This window comes from Palaemon carinicauda, chromosome 10 (assembly GCF_036898095.1).
Source record: "Palaemon carinicauda isolate YSFRI2023 chromosome 10, ASM3689809v2, whole genome shotgun sequence".
In the NCBI taxonomy this organism is placed as follows: Eukaryota; Metazoa; Arthropoda; class Malacostraca; order Decapoda; family Palaemonidae; genus Palaemon; species Palaemon carinicauda.
Window position 1 is genome coordinate 123238744 of NC_090734.1, and position 22747 is coordinate 123261490.

Below are 22747 nucleotides of genomic sequence, written 5' to 3' on the forward strand. Positions count from 1 at the left end.
AATTGACACGGCCAATATCTTATGACAAAATTTTAAGAAAACAAAAACTGTTTATAAACATATTTACAATTTATATAATAGAAGATTTTATATTCTAAAAATTTATAGGAGGGGTTTACAAAATAAAAAAATGTATGAAAATGGCAATCTTCACTCATTGCCAATATATTAATGAAATATAAAAAAAAATGAAAATTAGCTAATGAAATTCTTTAAATTGCTAATAAGATATGTTTTCAGCAAGTTGAAATGGTGACTAGGGAGATCTCTTTATGTAAGGGACAAGGGTTTGTACAAGTGTGGGAACTATGTCAAATTTGGAGGCAAATTGTATTTTAAACAAACTATATAGTCCCTTACTCGTTCTTACTGGCCAGCACCAACCCTTGATGAAGTCTCGTGTGCCAAGAGAGATTGAATAGGCTATTGCCTCCCAGCTACGGGTCCGGAAACTGCATACCAGTTGTTTGCCTCATTAAATCTTTTTGCTGCCAAATTCCGGCTTGCACTTAATCTTCTTTGTAAGGGACTACGGTTTGTGGTGTTAGGGGAAAAAAGATAATTCCCTTCAAATTTGTCTTTTGTTCTCATTAATAAAACTTTTATTTGTGGAATATGCTTTCAACGTAGCTGGTAGGTAGCCATTAGATGTAAAGTGCAAGGTGGCAACCCTACCTGGCCATTAACAGTGGGTAGGCAATGGGTGGCTGGTGATACACAGCCACCTAAATCTACTCACGGTTCAATGAACCACTTCATTTTTTGTTTTTGGCTGGTGTAGAGAGAGAGGTCTCTCTCCCCTTAATGCTTGGCCATTTTTAACTATTGCTTTACGCTCAATCTTTTCTTTAGAAAGGACTTTTTATTCCACACTCACGATCACCTGGTGCTCTATAAAAGAGCAATGTGGCAGTTTTCAGATGTCATATGTTTGTCGCCGTGAGTTATTGGAAGGATTCCTGTGCTGACTACTCCTCTTTGGGGGTAACATCTCCCATCTGCTGTTTGGTTTTTTTTCTTCCCCCTCAGAGGAGAGGGAATTTTTTTTTTTTGGGGGGGGTGGGGTGTGTTTGTTTCAGAGCTTAGACATTGGGGTGCAAAGTCAGTAGCTGTAGCTGCTGTTGAAGTCTTCGCTGCATATGAGGTCTATCTCCTGTTCACCCTTCCGTCGACTCCTGCTGCGAGTCTTCTCACCTTCTGCTGCTCTCGTAGTCTCCCAACAATCTGCAATTTTTCTCTCTCCCCTTACAGGCAACGTTTCAGCTCGCGTATGCAACTTCCACCTCTTGAGGATTGTCTACGGACGATAATCATCCCATGGCTTGTTCGCCAATCGCCAGATCGATGGACTATTTACTCCTTAACGATCGCAGGGGCATGGCTCGTCACCATGTCTTCCTGGTCGGGCAGGATGTCGTTCACGACTGTCCCATGTTACACACTCGTCATGGAGTCTTTTGTGACGATTAATGATTGCCATAGAGATCGCAACGATCATGAGATCGTAGGTTATCACAATCTCTGTTCTAATTCTTACAGATGAACAACTGTTTGGTTCCCCTTCGGGGGATTACTCCGGCAGCATTCCCATTTGGGAAATCCCTTGAGGGAGAACTCTGAAACAATCCTTGAAGGGAAACCAGTGCGCTGCTCGGAGGTCCGCCTTCAGGTGGGGAAATTCCCCTTCCAAGGGAGTCTATACACAAACCTTGAGCACGATCACGCTTAAGATCGTGAGTTGAACACACTGAATAGTGAGCTCTTGACTTTAGACGCTTGTGATCACGGTCTTGCGGTCAGGAACTAGAGGCTTGCGATTGCGAGCTTAACGCTCACGATCGTAAGTTACACGATTACGAGACCAATCTCTAGACAACCCTTGAGGACGCTCGTGATCACAAGCTCTAGACTCGTGAACGCTAGCTAGTTAAACAGTCTCCTGAAGCAAATTGAATCTCAGGGGTGGCAGATTCTTTGAATCTGTTCCCCCCTTTTAGTGGGAAACATATCCTCATGAGGTAACTGCCATTCTCTCCCTCCTGGCGAGTGAAATTCAATGCTGTATAAGTAACAGCCATAGTAATTTACTTGCTATGATTCTGGTCGGCCCTGGATGGGTGACAGACGAGAATAAGAGGTTATTGAAAATTTGTAATCCAGGTCTCCACTGGCCTTATGGCCTCGGACCGTGGAGGAAACTCGTTCAACCTCCATCTGCATCCGTTCTGGGGCCGGTAACTGGAGCTTTTCCATATGGCGGAATGCCCCTCCAATGAGCTTGAAATAATTGGCTCGTCTTATTTTGCAAAGGAAAGAGAGTCCAGACTTTAGCTACAAGGATACTATCTTGTATCTTTCATCTTCCTTCAGGAAATTGGAAGCAGTCTCTATCATCTTCCTCATGATTGGAACAGCTCTCATAGGAAGAGAAGGGACACAAGGATATCGCCAAACTTAGTCTGTCAGAAGTCTACTTTAGTCTCTTGTGAGGTGAGCTTAACTTTCATGTGAGGAAAGGTTTTGCCATCAATCTGTAGCCTCCTTTATAGGATTGTCCCTTGTCTTGAAGACCTCGGCTTACTGACAGAATTTAGTTGTGAACTCCTGTGAGACCTCTTCAGTTTACCTCTATAATTCGAAGTAGTTAAAGGAATGACACAAAGGTAATAACCATACAGATAGCCATAGACTGTCATCACCCTGTAGAAACTCCCGCAGGTCTGATCTGACAAGACTGCTTCAGTCGCCGTCGGATGTGACCTCTGAAGGACTAGCTGGTTCCCAGGTCCTTCTTCACTAAGGATTGTCCTTTCCTTAGTTCTCTACAAGACCTGAACAAGTAACGGTCCTATTTTAACCGGTTAAGCGTCCCCCCTGGACCACGTTGCTGCCACCGTACCGTCACGCTTTTTTTGCCGAGTGGTTATTTCACTAATAATTTTTATTGCAGTGTCTTACCGAACAATTATATAGCTGTAGGTTCCCTATGAATGGCAGACAATAGATTCAAAACTACCACGTTGGCGCCGCCATCGCTGATGTAGGTGAAGTTATCTCTCTCCACTCGAGGGAGCTATAGGTACAACTGTCCAGGTAACATCAATTCATTCTCTGCCGGCTTCTGGTGAACATCAGTGGTTGGTGCAGACTTTTTTTCTTCATTTGTTGGGAAGTATTCAACTCCGTGTTTGTAGGATTGAAGATGAATTTCTTCTCTGCAATTTTGTGGTATTACCATCATTTCGGACTCTAGTCCTTTAGTAGTTAGGTTTTGCGCCGGTGGGTGCAAAACTAGGTTATTTAAACTAATTTATGATTCGTACACTAAGTGAATTAAGTGTAGAGGTTGTAAGTGCTCTAAAGAATCTACTTGTGATTAATGCAAGGATTGGAGTGAACAACAGTGGAAAGTTTTTTTTCTCACTCGGGGAAAGTAATTAAGGATAGGAAGAGGAAGGCGGCTCTTAGAGCTGAAAGTAAGTCTAGTTTATCCTCTTCTGCTTCTTCATCGAAGCACCTGTTCCTATTCCTTCTCCTCCTCTTATGTCTCTGATCTTGAGTCCTCCTCCTCCTGCTCCTGTAACTCCTTTGCCAACTTCCCGTAGAGTTTCTCCTGACACCATTACCAGCTTCGAGTCTAAATTTGAAAAGAAATTTGATGTATTAGCTAATACGGTGATGCAGTTAGGTTTATCTGTAAAGTCTTTCATAGAAAAGACTTCTAGTAAAGAAGTATGTCAGTGCAGTGCTCTCTTAGGGGGTGGCTGTTTGTCCCGATAGTTCTCCTAGACGAAGGTCGCTGTCCCGCTCCCCCGCCTCGGGGAGAAGACATACCGGAGGTCCAAGGGAGACTTATCGGGGTTTGCCCACAGACAGTCGCTTCCTCCGTCGATCCTGTGGTGCGACAGCAGGATTCGACTAAACACCATTGGAAAAGTGTGTAGTTAGGTAATCAGTTATCGACAGTCGAGTGATTCGTCACCAGTTAAACGTCGTAAGTGGCGTGATTCTTCAGTCTCAGTCCGTTGATGAGACGTTCGACTGAAGAGGTGCTATCTCCACCCCCTGTGAAGGGGTACAGAGAAGTAGATATCTCCGCCCGTCATGTAGCGTAGCTACATGGACTTCGCCTCGTATTCTTACGACAGCGACAGCTGCCTTCGACTTGGTTGTGGAGCGACCGATTCTGAGTTTGTCAAGATCTTCGACTCGTCAAGATGTCGAAACTTCTCCTTCGACTTCGCATGCGACAGATAATTCGACTGGCGCGAGACCTCCGTTGGTGATGGTGTCGTAATCCACGACCCCAGTTGCGTCGACTTCAACTCAGGAAGACGAGAATTTAATTCAGTTACGTCGACAGTTGCAAGAGCTGATGAGCATGATGAAAGAAAACAAATAATGTATGAAGAATAATGAGTTGAATCAAGAACAGTCTCTGTCGTCTATCTCTTCGGATGACGAGGAGAACTTAGAGCGGACTCTATCCCCCTCTCGTGTTATTCAAAACTTTTACGCTACCTTCTCGACATGTACCCGGATTACTTCGTAGCAGCCGCTCCCGGCTGCTTCCATCTTCCTGGTGAGAAGGAAGAATTTCGATCCTCTTCTCCCGAAGCTCGTTCTCTCCAAGGCTGCTAAACATTTGCTTCGTAATATAGAAGATTGGTTGAAGGTCAAGAGAGAACTCGGGAAAGCTACTTTCGCCTATCCTCTTTCGAAGCTTATTAAGAAGAGGTATAGGTTCTACGGTAATCTAAACTTAATAACAATAATAAGAATAAGCTTAGAAGCTTTGCACCTATCTATAAAGTGATAGTGCCCGCAAACTTATTTTGCAGAGAGCAGTAAGGAACCAGGAACCTTTGGGAGTTTCTGCCTCCTCCCAGGGGGACTTCTCTGGCTTGGTGGATGCAACTAGGAGGTCAGTGCTTGCAGCAGCTAAAACATTCTTTACATCGCCCAAGTTGGACCATTTGGTAAAGAATATTTTCAAGATCTAAAAAATTGAGTTTCTTGGACTGGACGATCGGAGTTCTCGCTACCAAAATAGAGGATTGCCCTACTCTTCAGGAAGATCTGTCATCGGACTTGCTTGGAGTTTTGTCATGTGCCGACAAATCAGTTTGGGATGGTTGCGATGAGCTGGCCCCTCTTTGCATTTGGGACTCTCAAGAAAAGACACTCTGGTGTTCTTTTGTTTTGAAAGGAGTCTCTTCGCCTCGGAAGTGCGCACTTATGTTTTCTCCTCTCGACAAGGATCATCTGTTTCCCGAAGAAATAGTGGCCAAGATTCTGTCCGCACTGGAAAAGAAGTCTACTTATGACTTGCTTGCCCAGTCTTCTAAGCGGGTTAAACACACTACTGTGACGACTAGTGCCTCGGAATCACCCTTGCAGAAGAAACCCTTTCGAGGGGGTAGGTCTAGACCGTGCAGGCCTCGATCAAATTTACGACACCCAACCAAGTCCTCGACCAAACCCGACACGAAATCATCAAGTGACTTTTAAATCCTTCATGCTCCTATAGGGGGCAGATTGAGCCTTTTTTGAGAGGAATGGAGTCGCAGAGGGGGCAGAGCCCTGGGTGACCCAAATGCTCCGGTTTGGTTACTCCATTTTTTTCAAAGACACTCCGTCTCTATCCAATGTTCCCATTACATTACCCGCTCGGAGAAGTTTGTAGCCTTAACACAAGAAATAAGAGATTTTCGTGCAGAAAGCTGTCAGAGGAGATATGTGACAGACCATCCCCGAAGTTTTTACAACAGTCTGTTCATAGTCCCCAAGTCATCGGGGGCTGGAGGCCCATACTGGATGTAAGCGCACTGAATTTGTTCGTCCAGAAGACCAAATTCAATGGGGAAAAGACTCGTTCAGTGTTGGAATCCCTTCGTCAAGGGGACCGGATGGTATTCCTGGATATGCAGGATGCATAATTCTACATTCTAATTTACCAGGACTCCAGGAAATACCTTCGGTTTGTGTTCATGGGCAAGACCTACCAATTTCGAGCTCTTTGCTTCGGCCTCCCGACAGCACGCAAGTATTTTTGCGAGTGTTAACTCCTCTGGGAAAGTCGCCTTCTTCAAGTACTGCCGTTAGAATGATGTGGCTCGTAGGACCATATTGGCGTGCACGAACAACTAGGTGCATGCAATCAGTTGAAGTGCGCAAACTACTCTTATGACAGGGTTGTTCGAACTCTCATTGCGCTAAGTGTTCATGAGTGCACAAGAGTTTAACTCTTATGACAGTTTTTAAACTCATAACATGAATTGTTCGTGCGCGCCTATTGTCATCAAGAGTTTTACTCTGATGACAGAGTGATGCCTGCTGCCTAAGGGTTTATGAATCTCTACAGGTAACTATGACACAGTTCCTTTGGGTCCTGGTCACGTAACACAATTCCTGAAAATTCAGTCAGGAATCAGCGACAGAGTTCCTGTAGGTTCTCGGCATAACATTCCTTAAGGTCGTGAGAAAGGTATTCACAAATAGATTCTGAACCTCCAGGTTCTTGTCCGAATCTGTTTCCGCGATCTAGTGGTTTCTGAAAACTATATGGTCGACCTCCCCCCTCTACGGGATGGGCCTTCTAAAGGAGCGACTTGTTAATCACTCTATGCTCCCAGCCGATTACTATATCAGCTAGTCTGGTTTCGCCAGCACCGATCCTTTCGTTTTCGAACGAACCACCATAATTTTTTCCTCCACCTTCCCACTTCGAGTGGTTTGGTTAGCAGACGAAAATGAGCGAGGAATAAAAAATTCTTTACATTCCAGTTCATTTCCCTGGCAGGCTTTGCCTGATTTAGACGGTAGCAACTTTCAAGAAAAACCTGAAGACTCATCTCTTTGGAAAGTGTTATAATAGTGATCTGAAAACTGTTAAGCCTGAATACAAATGCTAGCTAATAACTGAAAAGATACAGAGCGAAATATAAACTGGAAAGAAATTATTTTCACACATCAAGGCCCGCCTGAACAGACTCTGTGTCTGATGGATGGTGAGAAATAAAACCCCTAAAAATGAAAGTAAAATTAAGTAGTTTTTCTCACTAGCGAGAAAGCGTTCGATGGCGACCCCTTCGGGTAAGCGGTCGATGGCAATTATGTCTGGCATTCTTGAAGCAAACTCCCACATACGAGACTTCACCCTTTTTGGGAGACTCGTTCCTGAGAAGTGTTTACAGAACTTCAATGGGTGTTGTTTAAAATTCATGAAGGCCATAGGCCGTCCTGGAGCATGTGCTCTAGCCAAAACAAAACCGCGAGGTTATTGTCTTGAACTTGGTTCTACCTTTTGATGGAGGCAGCCTTCCCCGTCATTGTACCCTGGGTATTAAGACTAGCTTTTTACACGATAGGCTTCCGAGACCTCTTATTCTATCCTTACAGAGTTGTTTCGAACAATTAGTCCCGAAGGAACGTTGTTAGCTGTCGTTAAAAAAACTATAGCAACAGCGTGGGCAACTTTTCATTACGTTTACAAACGTTTCAAACTCTGCCCACAGGTAACCAAACATCAGTTTTCTATGTAATGAACACTGGCTAGCCCCTCACATACAGAGGAGGGGTAAACCAAAGGTGAAATGATAGCCTCTTTAAATGTATATTTTGTTTGAGAACATGTTCGCTTTCTTTCAAGAAAATATTAGGTAACGATCAAAATTCTTTCGGCAATAATGTTGCGATTCGTCGCACACATTATTCGCGCAACTTTTCTAATCTGTGGCATCGAAAATTTGTTCTCAAAAATCTGACAGACTTGATAGGCCAGGAATAAGAACGACGACTCTTATATCCCATGCGGGCATTAAGATATTATCTCCGCAAAACAGTTTTCTGAGGGAATTAATTGTAGAAGCACATTCTCTAGCTAACGACCCAGTGTTTCTTTTACTGAGAGTGAAAGTGCACAAAGTTCGAGCGGTAGCGACTTCTCTCGCTTTTCAACACTAGTCGCTATCCGCTATCCTACAAAGTACCCTTTGGGAGGTCTAAATATGTGTTTGCTACGCATTATTTGAAAGAAATCGAAACAGTGTTTGAAGATTGTAAGTTTCTTGGTCCACTTTCGGTAACTGGCATGGTGTTGGGAGGAATGACATAGGTGGTTGTTCCCTCTGTTAGCCTATGTTTTGCCTTGTACCAAGGTTAGCAAATTAAAGGGAAGTCTGGGGGTACAATGTACCTGGAGTACTCACCAATCGTTTTAGTGTTTGTTTTGGTGGGTAAAGGTTTTTATTTCGGTGTAGGTGACAGTTTTTTCATGTTGAGTATTTCTGGTCTTAGCCCAGAGCAAGGATATTTTCTTGTATCTTCGTTCAGTCAGCGGTGAACACCATGTCTAAGGGGATCTTCCTCTCCATGTAGAGGCACCCATTGGTCATATTCCAAGCCTTCTACGATGTAAGATGAGCACTGACCAGAGGCAGTATTCTCCTGCAGTAGCTCTCTTACAAGATAAGGTACCACAGGCACTTAACAGTGTTTTTGGGTATACTTTTTCAAGAATCTTATACAATTGTTGAAGTAAAACTTACATCCACAGCCCCCCATCCTTGCAATGGGTAATCAGCTGTATAATTGTTCGGTAAGACACTGCAATAAAAATGGATTTTTATTATATAATGAAATTTTATTGCATACTTACCGAACAATTATTAATCAAAGCCCTCCCTCCTCCCCACTGGTGGATGGCTGGGCAGAAAAAATTGATGTTACTTGGACAGTTGTACCTATAGCTCCCTCGAGTGGAAGGAGATGATGTCACCTACATCAGCGATGGCGCGGTAGTTTTGAATCTATTGTCTGCCATTCGTAGGGAACCTACAGGTATATAATTGTTCGGTGAGTATGCAATAAAATTTCCTTTTATGATAAAAATCAATTTTTCAAAGTTAATATTTTTTTATACTTATAATTCGTATTTACTGTATAGTTAAAAGTAGTAATCTTAATTAAATGGTGGAATTAGAAAAGCAATTAATACTTCTACTATTTCATTTCAAAAGGCTACAAAATGCTGAATGAGCAATATACATACAGTATATGTATTATTATTCTTTTGTGTGGGCTACACACAATCCTACTTCAGTCCTTGCACCAACATGAGCTCTCCCTTCTTATGTTGTTCTTCCGGCATTGTGCACAAGTCCTTAGAGGCCTCTTCTTTTTGTCTGTAGGTGGACAATAATCAGGAAAGTGCATTCCAATTAGTCGCGAAGATTTCGCTGCAAGTCGCGGGGGCCTGCGCAAGCGCAAAGGAACAGGTCTTTTTTCAGCATATTTGATGATCAGTCTTTCACTAATCCTCAAAATAAACTCGCATCTTACAACCCTCCCCCCAAGAGTTCTATATGTAATATAGCAATTTAGAACAGACATGTCTAACAAATGTCAAAATACTTTCTTGGAATATTTCCTCAGTCTATTTCTTGCAGTCAAAAATGAACCGAAAGGTTATCAGACAAATCAACCCTGCCCATGTTTGCATTATAATCTGCAACTGCCTTTGGTTTATAAATTTCTTTCCCTCTCCTAGATTTTACTTTTATCATAGTCATCATGCATTGTACTCCGAACACATACATCCTTTTTATCTTTCTATTTTAGTACATACATACATACATATACCAAGGCACTTCCCCCAATTTTGGGGGGTAGCCGACATCAACAATGTCGACAGTACCGACAGTATCAGTTTCCTCATCAACAAGTGAATCTGCCAATGTTGAATTTATATAAAAATAATGTTCAAAAGAGGGTCCATAAGAGAGGAAACAATCCTATTAGAGACAGGAATATCCATATATTTTTCCATGTATTGCTTGTCTTTACCTGTATAAATGAAAAAGTTCCATATATAACCAGTAAAACTTCACAAAGTTCATAGAACTTTATTCCAAACCTTTTACATTTAGCTGGTATGTACTGAGCCCATGATAAATTTCCCTTCCATCCTAACAAAGACTCATCCACAGATACGTTCCTACTTGGAATGTAATTGTTCATAAATTTCTTCAAAAGATCACTGAATGGTTTTATTTTTGCTAATTTTCTACCTGGTCCATCTTTAATAGTGGTATTGTCAACCAAAAGTAAGAATTTATGCAAGTCAAATCTACGACCACTCATCATCTTTCGAAAGAAAGGAGAAGAAACACACTCGAGTTGAGAAATACATAGAATTATCACACTTATAATCAATGCCCTGTAAAATAAGTATACCTATAAAGACACTTATTTCACTTGCGCAAGTGTCAAACTATTTATGTACTCGTGATTGTGGTGATAAGTGTTCTACATTCTCATCTATAAATTGATTAGCAAATCTGTTGGCTTTTTCACTAAATAATCAATAATTTCATCAAAATATTTCTCAAAATATTCTAATCGGTTCTCTTTATTTTCAACGGTAAATTTTACGCCAGGATCAGCAACGAAAGCAAAGGGATCTCTCTCTCTCCCTTTTGTTGTCCAGTCAGTCGGCAATGAGAAGTCATCTTTGCTCTCGGCATCGGAAGAAAAGTTTTTCTTCAATATCCTCATCACTGGTGGATTCAGAACTAGTGCTCACATTGTCAAAAAGTTATCATCAGAAGATTCTTCATCAAGAATATAATTTTTCATCTAAAGAAACATCCTTCCTCTTTAGACCGCTCATTGTAAAAGGAACTGCAAATTACCTTCTCTGCATGAACACCTGAAGCGCGCTGAGAGGAATCCAGTTTTCTAATATCATTTCCTTCAGAAAAAAAAGTTGACAGACATCATATAAGTTTCTATTTACAGCTTACATATGCTGAGAGAGTTGCCAATTGGTGATCCTATACTTACTGTACGAGTAAACGTATTATCATGAGAGTGACAATGTGGAATAAGCAGTTAAAGACATTAACGAAATATACTGTTGAAGGCGGTACCGAGTAGATTGTGGTGAACGGTTTATCACGTGGGCGACGGTTAAAAGACCGCGAGATGAGAACTTCTTCCAAGGAGAAGATCTCCTCTTGTAATGGATTTGCCATTTCCTATAGAGGCATCAAAGAGAAAGGGAAGTGTGCACATACAGGACCATATGTCCATAGGACTATGATCAGAGCTTGAATAATACTCTCTCTTAATCTCCTAGTAGGCACCATCTTCCTTTGTTAAAGTGCAGGGGTGGGGGGGTGGACAGTGATTTATCGGTTTCCCGTTAGCGGGAAAACACTTCTGCTCCTACGTGGTCTCCCCTTCGGGGTATCCTGTCCATGGGTTTGGATTTTATAGAATCCACCCATTCTGTATGAGTCTTCCTCCTACAACCTCTGTTGTGGAGGTCTTCCTTCGGGAAGTTGAATGAATATCGGTGACAAGCTAGCTAGCTAGCTAGCTAGCTCGCTCTCTCTCTCTCTCTCTCTCTCTCTCTCTCTCTCTCTCTGCTCTCTGCTCTCTGCTCTCTCTCTGCTCTCTCTCTCTCTCTCTCTCTCTCTGCTCTCTCTCTGCTCTCTCTCTGCTCTCTCTCTCTCTCTCTCTCTCTCTCTGCTCTCTGCTCTCTGCTCTCTCTCTCTCTCTCTCTCTCTCTCTCTCTCTCTCTTCTCTCTCTCTCTCTTCTCTCTGCTCTCTCTCTTCTCTCTCTCTCTCTTCTCTCTCTGCTCTCTTCTCTCTCTGCTCTCTTCTCTCTCTGCTCTCTTCTCTCTCTGCTCTCTTCTCTCTCTGCTCTCTTCTCTCTCTGCTCTCTTCTCTCTCTGCTCTCTTCTCTCTCTGCTCTCCTCTCTCTCTGCTCTCTCTCTCTCTGCTCTCTCTCTCTCTCTCTCTCTCTCTCTCTCTCTCTCTCTCTGCTCTCTCTCTGCTCTCTGCTCTCTGCTTGCTCTCTGCTCTCTGCTCTCTCTCTGCTCTCTGCTCTCTCTGCTCTCTGCTCTCTGCTCTCTCTCTCTCCTCTCTCTCTCTCCTCTCTGCTCTCTCTCTCTCCTCTCTGCTCTCTCTCTGCTCTCTGCTCTCTCTCTGCTCTCTGCTCTCCTCTCTGCTCTCTCTCTCTCTGCTCTCTCTCTCTCTCTGCTCTCTCTCTCTCTCTGCTCTCTCTCTCTCTCTCTCTCTCTCTCTCTCTCTCTCTACTAGTCATTGTTTTTCTTTTTTCACGCCAGTGATTATATTGAGGCCATACCTCAAGAAAACAATGAAAGAGCTCGCTCCTTAGGGTCAACATGCCATGCGAACCCTAGGAAGATGAAAGAAGGTTGTAAGGATAGTGTTCGTGACGGGGACACAGGTACTCTACCAGTCATGGAATCCCTCTCTTCCTCCTCATAGAGATGACCCAGATCTTAGAGTGTTTTAGGGCAGAATCTCTCCATAACGTTTTCAAGCAGCTCCTTTGTAACACAAACCGTGCCATTGGTAGGGTGGATAAGTGTCTAATCTTTATCTCACCCTACTTACAAGACGTGACCCACGGAAGACCCGATACGGTTTCTCTAACACTCCTGTGGTGGTGACACAACAAATGGTATTAAATATTACCCTGGTCTCCTTGTTGGACAAGTAGCAGAAGGTTGAAGGCATTGGTTACCAGGGGTAAGATTGGGATGAATGAAAGTATGCCTGGCTTTTTTACTTTGTTCCCCTCCTTTGGGAGTAGTGTCATGGGGCCTTTTGTAAGCTGGCTTCAACTTCTGTAGGTAATAACCACTTCCCTTATGTAACCAAGTATAGTTTATTTTTGTATACTTGTACACTTCCCCAAATGCCTTCTTTGAGGTCGGCCTTGGGAAACTTCTTTTTATGTATAGGGTTCGTATTTAAAACAGGAAAATTCTTACTTAGACGTTCTTATATCTCTCACAACTACTTTAGATGTGCAAGCCACTATCATACTCACTTGTATTGATAAGTAGGTGGCAAGGTTCCTTGTTTGTCTAATACTTTACTAGATAAACCCTGGTCCGTGACTAAGCCAGTAGTCGAACTTTCCACCCTCCTAAGAGTAATTCTTCCACATAAATAACGAACAGTTCGTCATGGGAACAAATGACAAATTCGGAGATAATTTTTGTTTCCCTAACTAATACAAACCTGTAGATATTTATAAAAATTGGCCTGCCCTCACCGAATGTCATTTTTATGCCGATTCTGAAGACTTGGGTATAACTTGTTTATAACTACCATAATGTTCAGTCAGGATAGGTTAGTAGGACCAATTCTCATATAGGTTGACAGAGGTATTACTAATTTTAGATAAAATGAAAGAAATTGAGCTCGAAATATTTCTTAACATACTCCTACTTGAGAGTAACATTTCAGATAGAACTATACTCCAAAAGAACTATGTAAAGTTGTTGCATATATTCTTTCAGGCTTTTTGGAATGTTTAACAATATTGTAACTCGTCAATATAAGTTCATTTGTACAGACTAATGATAGGTATTTTTAAATGTTGTAATTGTAAAAACTAATGCAGGATGTAATAAAGTGGCTTTGTGCCATCAGTCTTTGCTGAATTGTTTTTCTTGGCTTGTGTAATTGTTTAAAACTGCCTATTGATAAAGTAGTAGTTGTAGTGACAGCTGTTAACTTTAAAGCCCTAATTCTTTCCATTATAAACTTTAAAATTATTCTATTTGCCACTCTTCTTCCATATTTTGGTACAGTGCAATTCAAGTCCAACCATTTAGTCTGTGACCCTTACCCCCCTCCCTACTCTGGGAAAGTGGTGGTTAGTCTCTACATAATACTGTAAAGTATTTAGTGATACCTAATGTGTAAGTTTTTATTCTTTAATTCGGTTTCCACAGCATAGGCTATATTCCTATATTTTTTTCTAGAGAAATTAGGATTTCATGGATTACACAACACTAAAAATGTTAAAATAGTGGTCCTTTGGTTTTTTTCTGATTTATAACCTTCCACTTATTTAAGAGAAATGTCTTTTACCTTGATCTATAGAGAATAAAACACACTCCTAGCAACTATTGTATAGCTTGAAAAAAATTCTAAATATTTCTGTAGGAGTTAAGGGAAGCTGTAGCATCATGTGGTGAGAGGCGATTACAATTTTCTGCATTTTCATGAGATTGCGTGAAGTTAGTAACCAATGGTCCCCGTGTATCCCTGCTCCATCATTTTTATCCATGGTCCTCTTGTATCTCTGTTTCATCACTCTAATCCATGGTCCTCTTGTATCCCTGCTTCATCATTCTTATCCATGGTCCTTATGTATCCATACTTCATCATTCTTAATTTTTATTTAAAAAGGTTAAAGGTTTTATGAGCTAGGTTCAATTTTAGCACAATATTCTTAGTTTTACCAAAGTACTAAGTCTTGCAAGGAGTACATTGTTCTCTGCCCTTTCCGACAAGATGCTTGTAAAGAGTTGAAGTAATATCATGCATCTAGCCAAGCTTAGAATAGTCCTAAAATGTTATTTCTGGGGCGGCCTGTGACGGCCGGTGAGAAAGGTCCTTCCTTATACCTTTCCTAATATAAATCTTTCCAAATATACTAGAGAAAGATAAAAGCATGGAATGCAGAGGTTACAACCCTCGCGCGAACACCTTGTAGGTGTCGTGTATTAAACAAAGGCGTGTGTAAACCACTATTCACAGGTTGTCTTCCATTTAGATAATCCCTTCATCAATGGGGAGGGCCGTGACAGGCCCTAGATAACATGGTTGAACTCCCCAACGACACCTACCATGCGCGCCCTCTAGGACATCCTTCTGTAATTGGACTTGCAGCAAGCATAGTTTTTTTTTGGGCACAGTGTTTTTTCGAAGAGTTTCTCGTTATTTCAACATGACTGACGTTGTTACTTCACCCTTACCAATGTTAAGTACCATAGTTTGTTTTGGCAGCTTTTGGCAGGTACCGGGCATTTGTTCTATTTCCGTTATGGTGGTTTTTAGTTTTGGAAGCGATTGTCCTGCCGAGGTATCGGCAGCCATTTTGGGTATGTTCGCTTCGTAAATTTTCTAGTTATTTTTGCCCATCTGGTACTCTGTCAGCTAGGTTATATCACTTACGTTTTATGGCCTTTTATGTTATCATTAATTATTATTAATTTTTTACTATGGTATTTATTTGCTTGCAAGTCCAATTTGGACCTACGAAGAATAGCGATTTAAGATAGCGTTTTAAAGCATAGTAACGATTTAAAGCTTAGCGATTTAGTCTGTTAATTTGTACCCTCCTGAGGGTTCGTTTTAGACTATATCCTTGTTTATTTGTTACGTTGTCGTTATTCTTCGTTATTACTATTACTAAGAAAAGCAATCAATTTTATTAATTTTCTTATTTATTGTGTGATGTTAATTTTTAATATGTAACCTTGAGAGCGAAGCATAGAGTGCTCGTTTCCTGTTCTACAGGTATGAGTTTTCCTTTCTCTCGTTTTCTTTGAGTAAGAGAGGTGAATTTCCCGTTCTCTGTTTTTATACGATCACGGGTTATTCAGGCCTCCTCTCAGTATCAGAATTGATGATAGTACGTTTAATATTATAAACGATTTATTGATGTGGGTTACTGTTAATATAGCTAACACTATTATTAGGTACGTTAGTGTATGAGTCTTTAATTGGGGTCGTTTTATACCGACACCCTTAGCTCCGCCTTGAGTTATGCTTAGCTCCGCCTTGAGTTATGCTTAGCTCCGCCTTGAGTTATGCTCCGCTATAATGGATACTCATTGGGTGAGAACTAGTTATTCGTTCCGGAGCAGATTTTTGGAGTGCAACGGTGAAATCCGGCACTCGGACTCCGGCTGAAGCCTTTTACACACGAACCTTTGTCATGTTTGATCACAATTACACCGTTTAAGGCCCCCGTTTTCATCGTATCTCCGGCTTCACTGGAGATAACTCATTCATTGAGGATAATGTTATCGTACCGGAGACGGTCACGATATCACGATGACGGGCCTTTGCTACCGGACCTCCGGTAAAAACAGAGATCAAGCAGGAGTCCAGAACCGGAGTTAACAGTGTGATACCGATGAAGTTTAGAGATTCATGCTACGTGGTTACTGGTTTCTATTATAATTTCTTATTTTATTAAGGTGTTAGCTACTACCATACTCACACATTAATTAAGATTTAAGTGTTTCTGATTCATAAGTCAATGACAAGAATCTCAAGGAACATCCAGACTTATGTCTTCTTTCTTTTTACAGAAAGTCCGCTGCACTGCCAGGGGCTGCTCCGCTGCCTTTACTGATCCCATGGGCCATGATCTATGCCGGGCCCATGCCCATTGCGCCATATCCTTCTCTCGGGAACCGGGACAAGCCCCCTATACGATATGGTTCCGGAGGCATGCATGCTCTGCTATGAGCTGTCAGCCCTACTCCTGAGCGAGGAGGTAAGTTGGTTCTAGTGTCCCTGTTAATATCCTTTGCGAAGAATTAATTGCTCTTTATATATTGACTTCAGTTTTGGCTTCATCATTAATTCCCTCTCTCCTCTTTCAGGCTGATGATGAATCTCTCAGGGAGGCGAGAGCTACTCTCCGGCCTTGGGTGTCAGGGTTTGGGAGGAATGCGCCTGCTGGCGCACCCTATCTCCTTGATGGAGACATGGCTTCTCGCCTATTCCCAGGCTCTACTACTGCAGCAGTTCCACCGGAGACAGCGGCCCCGTTAATTGAAGTGGTTAGAGCAACCATTCTAACTGAGGAAGAGGTTTTAGTGACGGAGGCCGAGCCCTACCTAGGTCTGGACGAGGAACCCATGGATGAGCAGGTAGGTGGTGTTGAGTTGGTGGACCCCCTTTCACCCCACACTCCTTCCTCTACTACTTCCTTTCACGGCTTTGATAAACCTACGGCTTCTCCTCGAGGTCCCTCCGTTCCTGTACGACCCAAGGTGAAGCCACTACGTACCTTTAAGCCTTCAGCTTTGCCATTATCAGTGTCACCGGTTCCGGGACCCTCAAAGGATCCTGATGTTCATATTGCTATACCTAAAACCGTGACTCCTAAGAAGTCAAAGTCTACTAAGTCCAGGGCTTCGTTAGAGGATCAGGCTCGGGAAGCCCCCTTTATCCGCCGCCATGGTCAGGGATATTGTGAAAGAACAGATACAACAATATCTTCAACAGTCTAGGGCAGACCGAGGAGCTATGACGGAGCTCAAAGATATGGTGGCAAGTCTCATCCGTTCCGGAACTCAGATGCCCCCTCCTTCAGCCCCGGACGCATCGAAGTTACCTCCCTTCGAGAAAACAACCTTGGAGGGTTTGCCTTACATGCTCCATATATTGATGGTGCCATAACTCTAGAGGGCATAGGCACCCGTCCTCTAGAGGACTTAGAATTTTACCCTCCGGGACTAGAATTCCCATTCAACGGCTTCGTCCGATTGAAAGACATGCCTTGGTTAGGTTAGACAAGGTACCGAAGGGAAACGGTAATATTCCCTAAAGAGCAGGCCCAAGCTTTCTGGGCCAGGACGTTGTCAGACTGGGGTTGCACTAATTCCAAGCTCACCCCACACAAAGGAGCCTACACCATATTTACAGCTTCTCCAGGTATTACCTTGCCTATTACAGATAAAGTGGCAGCTCTTACTTTTCAGGCTATCAAAGAAGGTTCTGCCATGCCGGCTCTTAAAGAGACCGATCCCACCTCCATGCTCATTCCGAGTACCGTTACTATCTGGGATGATGCCCCCGCTACTTTCACAGTAGGGAAGTTAGACCCAGACTGTGCCTCTAATCTGTTCTCCGAGAAGCTTCCTAAAATACCAGATATTCTTCTCAAGACTGAGTTTGAGGCACGGAATAGGTTGGCTAGGTCTCTCCACTCCATTACCTCCGTGGAGTCCCTAACCTCACTTTATCCGACCGAGACCATGTTCCGGGTATTCACAAAGAACCTGTCTCTGTCCTTCCAAATCGACTTACACGAGTTTTGTTCGGCTCGGGTTAGTTGCAGGAAGCACGTTCTTTCTGAGGCCACGATCAGGCATGAACCGAATAGGCTGATAGCTTCCCCCTGCTGGGGTAAGAACCTTTTTCCTCAGGAGGAGGTGAACAAGGTACTACAAGACGCTGCGAGAGCAAATCAAAATTTGCTAGTGAGGTGGGGCCTCACTGCCAAAAGAGGGTTGAAGGTCAAAAACAAACCTTCTTCAGGAAGAAACAGAGGTTTGCCCCTTACAAGACGAGCCGAGGTCACTACCAACAATCGCCGATTGCCCACTCGTCTTCACAGTCTCCCACTGCTTCGTCTCCTCTACAGCCGAAACACCCTCAACAGGTGGTCTACCTCACTGCTCCCCCAGGTACCCAACCCAACCCCGTTTGGATGCCCTCACCCGCATACAACCCTAGCTACGGACCCTCAGGTCCCTTTCGTGGACACCAGAGAGGTAGCTACAGGGCTAGAGGACAGTTCCGTCAACGAGGCGGACCTAGGACAAGGGGTTCTCGAGGAGGAAAGAACCTAGATTCACTCCCTCGCAATGATATAGTTCCGGTAGGGGGGAGACTTTACCACTTTCGAGACCGTTGGACCTTCAGTCCGTGGGCTCACAGCATAGTCTCCAAAGGCTTGGGGTGGAAATGGTCTCAAGGTTCTCCTCCTCCACCAGTGACCTTCTTCCAGAGACCCACAACCATTCTGAGAGAGTACACCACCCAGTTACTACAGAAAAAAGCAATCAAACGGGTTCGATCGCTGAAGTTCCAAGGCCGCCTGTTCACAGTTCCGAAGAAAGGCTCGTCGGCATTGAGAGTGGTCCTGGACTTGTCAAAGCTAAATTCTTACATCCTCTGCGACAAGTTCCGGATGTTGACCAAGGTACGTACCCTGCTTCCCCGTGGGGCCGTCACCACCTCTATCGATCTTACCGACGCCTATTATCACGTACCAATAGCTCGAAAACTTCTCTCCTTACCTAGGTTTCCGTCTAGGCAGGAAAGACTTTGCATTCAAAGTCATGCCTTCGGCCTCAACATTGCACCCAGGATATTCACGAAACTGGGAGAGACAGTGCTAGAACAACTCAGGAACCAAGGGATTCAGATCGTTGCTTATCTGGACGATTGGCTTATTTGGGCTCGGTCAGCCCTGGAGTGCAACAGAGCTACGAAGAAAGTACTTCGTTTTCTCGCCAACCTGGGATTTCGGGTCAATCTCCAAAAAATCCCGCCTACTTCCATCAGACCGCTTCGAATGGTTAGGCATACAGTGGGACCTTGCAAGGGCACAAGCTGGTTCTACCTCCAAAAAGGTAAGAGAAATAGCTTCCAAGGTCAAGGAATTTTCTAAAACACAGGCAGGTGTCCAGAAGAGCCTTAGAAAGAATCCTCGGCCTTCTTCAATTCGCTTCAGTAACAGATCGCCTATTGAAAGCCAAACTCAAAGTCATCAATCGAGTTTGGAGAAAGAGAGCCACAGTACCTTTAAGAGACAAGGTCTCGAAAATCCCCTCTGTCTTGAAAATGAGATTACAGCCATGGTCCGAACCGAAGAACCTTAACAAATCGGTTCCTCTTCAATTCCCACCCCCACAAGTGACAATTCATACAGACGCGTCTCTGAGTGGATGGGGGGGGTTACTACGAACGTCAGAATGTTTCAGGGCTCTTGGTCACCCGCCATGAAACACTTCCACATCCATGTTTTCGAAGCCATGGCAGTGTTCTTGACCCTGAAGAGGCTCTCTCCTCCGAGGTCGACCCACATCAGAGTAGTGTCAGACAGCACAGCCGTAGTACACTGCATCAACAGAGGAGGATCCAAGTCGCCCAACCTGAATCAGATCCTGGTCGCTATCTTCACCTTGGCAGCAGAAAAGAACTGGTTCCTGTCAGCAACCCACCTAGCGGGAGTCCAGAATGTGATAGCGGACTCACTATCCAGGACGAAACCACTGGAATCAGAATGGTCTCTGGACATAATTTCATTCCGGTGGATACTCAGGCTGGTTCCGGGCCTTCAGGTAGATCTATTCGCAACTCAGATGAATCACAAACTTCCTTGTTATGTGACACCAAACATGGACCCTCAGGCTTATGCCATAGACGCATTAACCCTGGATTGGAACCATTGGAGGAAGATTTACCTATTTCCACCAGTGAATCTTCTAATGAAAGTATTGCACAAACTACGCTCCTTCCGGGGGACAGTGGCCTTAGTAGCACCTCACTGGCCAAAGAGCAGTTGGTTTCCTCTCCTCCTCGAGCTGAAACTCCGACCCTTCCGGATTCCATTCCCCAAACTAACCCAAGTAATTCAAACACAGACTGTGTCAGATTCCTCAAGGATAGCCAAAACCCTAACTTTGTGGACTTCATGAAGTTTTGCAGCTCATAAAGACGCAAACATTGACCCGGAAAACGTTCTCTTCATCGAAGCGGACAAAAGGGACTCGACAATTCGTCAATATGATTCGGCTGTTAAGAATTAGCAGGTTTCCTAAAGAATTCAGACCACACTCGTATGACTCCGAATTTAGCCATCTCGTTCTTTAGGTTCTTATTTGACAAGGGCTTGGCAGCTAGCACTATAACTACCATCAAGTCAGCTTTGAAGAAGATATTCCTGGTTGGGTTTAACATTAACCTAGCTGATTCCTATTTCTCATCTATTCCCAAAAGCATGTGCTAGGCTTCGGCCGTTGGATCGGCCGCAAAAAGTCTCTTGTCTCTGAACAATGTCCTCAAACTCGCGTCGGACACTGACAAAGAGTCCTGCTCTTATATCACTCTGCTTAGGAAGACGTTATTTCTATCAGCTATGGCCTCAGGTGCTAGAATCTCAGAACTAGCAGCTCTCACGTAACCCGGGAAAACATAGATTTCCTCCCTACAGGCGAAGTACTGCTTACCCCAGACAGAGCTTTCCTAGCTAAAAATGAGCGACCCGCAAAATAGGTGGTCCCCTTGGAAGATCATCTCTCTTCCCCAGGATCCTTCGCTGTGTCCAGTCACTACTCTCAGGACCTTTTTAGCTAGATCTGCCACCCGCTCGTCTGGCCCCTTATTTATCAGGGAACAAGGTGGTACTTTGACCATTCAAGGTATCAGACAACAAATCCTCTACTTCATTAAACATGCTAACCCGGAATCATTTCCCCATGCTCATGATATACGGTCAATAGCTACCTCTATCAAATACTTCCAGAACATGGACTTTGATGACCTTAAAAAAAATACACGGGTTGGAAATCTCCTATGGTTTTCAAACGCCACTATCTAAAGAACTTACAGGCCCTTAAATACCCTACGGTTGCAGCGGGGAGTCTTATCTCCCCCCATTAATCTCTGATTATTTCTTTATTCCATCTCTTCTCTCCTCCCTCCTGACCACCTCTCACACCACGTCGCCACTCTCCTGGGTGGTTCGTTAGCCCTAAGTTATTTTGCCATGTTTAATTGTTATGATTTAACTGTTATTGTAATTACCATTCCTGTAAAGTTTAGATATGCTTAGACATGTAAGGTTGATACCTTTCACGACGGGACACTCAGGCGATCCCTGGTCCTCATATTATTTTAGCATTACATCCCCTATTGCCTATGGCTAGTTTATGATTTATGTTTACTTACAGTATTATATTATTGCCTTACATGGTGTTTATTTTCTCCTTATTATGTTATTAATTTATTGGGCTTGGAAGGCATTATCTGGTACATTCTCACCGGCCGTCACAGGCCGCCCCAGAAAAGGGATTTTTGACGAAGGAAAAATCTATTTCTGGGAAGAGGCCTGTGACGCCCGGTGAAACCCTTCCCGGTTATTTGATACGGACCCCACCCCTCTTTTTTCCTTGCCAAGCCATATGTTCTTGCAGAAGGATGTCCTAGAGGGCGCGCGTGGTAGGTGTCGTTGGGGAGTTCAACCATGTTATCTAGGGCCTGTCACGGCCCTCCCCATTGATGAAGGGATTATCTAAATGGAGGACAACCTGTGAATAGTGGTTTACACACGCCTTTGTTTAATACACGACACCTACAAGGTGTTCGCGCGAGGGTTGTAACCTCTGCATTCCATGCTTTTTATCTTTCTCTAGTATATTTGGAAGATTTATATTAGGAAAGGTATAAGGAAGGACCTTTCTCACCGGGCGTCACAGGCCTCTTCCAGAAATAGATTTTTCCTTCGTCAAAATCCCTTATTTCTTCCCTTGCGGTAAAGTAATTCAGGAGTTATTCAATCCTGTTAAACTTGATTTTTATTAACTAAATTTGTCTTACTTCTGCCAATGTTCTTAAGAATTAAACATTCAATTCTGTTCCCTACTACAGTACTACTATTAGCATTGCAGATGTACTTTGTCGAGCTCATAAAAATCCTTGCCTTTTACTTAGTATAACTTGAAACCAATCTTTATGCTTTTGCAATGCTAGTGCATAGTGCTAGTTACTTTATTGTAACATATTAGTCTGTTAGTTCTTGATCATGCTGGCTTTCTGTCCATTCACCAGTTGACACCATTAGAATTTTAAATATTGCTACCAATCTATTTTTTTCTTAATGTAATTGTGATAACAACACTGTAGTTAAAATTTATTAAATTTCAATGTTTTATCTAATGAAGTTTACATTAAATAAGAATTCAATTCAATTGAATCATTAATTGTAGAAGATTGTAATGCTAAACAGACTAAAGCCTGGAGCTAGGCAGTTTGTTCAGAGAGAATACTTATAAAAAATTTTAGACTTACCACGAGTTACGTAAGTATAGGTAGTGCTATTTTTGAGGCAAATATTTAAGAATTTATTTTTGTCACTGATTAATGAAGCTTTGTAGTTTTGGCT

General features: G+C 43.1%; 1 long non-coding RNA gene across 2 annotated transcripts in view; it reads left to right on the forward strand.

Annotated features, from left to right (window-relative positions):
* LOC137648723 (uncharacterized) overlaps positions 1–22747 on the forward strand; it is a 79612-nt gene that overhangs the window by 46236 nt on the left and 10629 nt on the right. The window lies entirely within an intron of this gene.